Source organism: Orycteropus afer, unplaced genomic scaffold (assembly GCF_000298275.1).
Source record: "Orycteropus afer afer isolate SDZICR_OR568_19922 unplaced genomic scaffold, OryAfe1.0 scaffold00021, whole genome shotgun sequence".
NCBI lineage: Eukaryota > Metazoa > Chordata > Mammalia > Tubulidentata > Orycteropodidae > Orycteropus > Orycteropus afer.
The window spans coordinates 20,222,554-20,224,369 of record NW_006921608.1 but is presented as its reverse complement, the minus strand read 5'-3'; positions in this window follow the sequence as shown (position 1 = coordinate 20,224,369).

Genomic DNA, 1,816 nt, shown 5'->3' with positions numbered 1-1,816 from the left:
AAACCCACCAGCCACTCCTTGGACAACCTACTTCCATAGAGATACCATCTCAGAAACCCAAGGAGGGGTCGCTATGAGTTGGATCCGACTCGGAGGCAGTGAGTTTGTTTTTTGTTTTTTTTTTTTTGGTTTGGTTGTCATCATTAGTATGTGTCTGATTACAAACTCAGAAAGATAGGGAGGTGAGAGTGAAAAATGGTGTGTGCAGGGGCCAGAGATGTGAAAGGGGAACACCAGAAAGTTCCACTCTAGCAACAGGGTTAATGCCATGCAATTAAAGTCAAACAGTATGCAATCAGAGATAGGATTTGGTTAAAGCCCTGTGTGGCTAGCTCTCAGATTGAAAATCACTCACTTCCATTTTTTTTCTAATCCTTTATAACGTCCTCTAATGCTTTAGTCAAGCTAAAGACCACACGAGCCTTCAGAGAGCAAAGCTAGGCCCATCTGTTCAGTCAGGAATTTGCCAGACCAAGTAAAAGATCAATCTGGCCATTACCCTAACTTAGTTTTTAGATGACCCCAAATAATTCCCAACTGTATCGGCTAAAAATAATTTAGCATTATGGTAAATCATGGTAAAGGATAAGATATTGGGGATATGCTTTAAAACAGATAATGAAAAAGAACTAAAATAATAGTTGTGCCTTTAGAGTATGCTTGCTTTAAAGGCCACATTAAAATTATCATAATTATCTTGTTTGAGGCAGAAAAACATTTAAGAATGCCTTTTTTTCCAAAGATTTTATTTCTTTTATTATAAGACATATAGGTAAAAACTTGTATATTCTGAAAAATATAGAAAATGGTAATAAAATGGACATTTTTCCTGTTAAGAAATATGTTCATAAATATACTTTATCAGATATTAAAATGGTAAATAGTTTGCAAAATAATGATAGAGCAGAGCTGTGGCATACAAGGGACAATCCAAAGGACAGAAGTATTTCTGTTATGTGTTATATAAAAATTCAGACCACTGGCTATATTTTAAATTTGGCATTTTGCACTTCAGGTTATTAATAATTGATATTTTTAAAATATTTTTTGATGACTCCATGATTTCAAAAATAAAGAAACATAACAGGTGGTTTCACTACATTGAATTTGATTGAAACAATTTTCCCCTAAATAAAAAAAGGAAAGACACATAAGATATAATTGTTGAACCCATGAGTTGTACATATAACAGTTCTCAATGCTACAAATCTCTGGATTCCCAACTGTGGGCTTTGAACAAAACTGTTTGCTGAGCTTTAGTTTCCAGCAAGGTCCATCATTTCTTTTCACAGCTTTGTGGAGCGGTAACAGTCATAATCCTGATGAGCCCAGTTCTACGGTTCTAGCTCCATGGAGAATACAAGGTACAGAAAATTCTCCCTCCTTTGAATAAACCCTTGACAGATTTCTTATATTTGTTTATGACCCATGGTCTCAAATTCACATATCAGAACACTGGGCAAAATTTTATTACTAGAAAGTTCTTGTTCTAGGCATTCTTTGGTAGGCTTCAATTCTCTACTATCCACAGGCGAGAGGAAACATATGTGAACACCAAACAGGTCCTCTAATGAGTCTTGGGTGTTCAGGTAGCAAGGACAAGGCTTTTCCTGTGAATAAATACTCTTTACAAAGATCTGTCATCTCCCATGCATTATGCTGTCCATGAGGCTAACATGTTAATTCCCAACTACAATGGGGGAAGCTACATCTAACAATACTTAAGTATACAATCTAATATAGATTGAATAGCGGTCCCAATGGCCTTCAGTGAAGTCCGCCAAGGACGACATCAAGGGGACGTGACTCTGGGCAC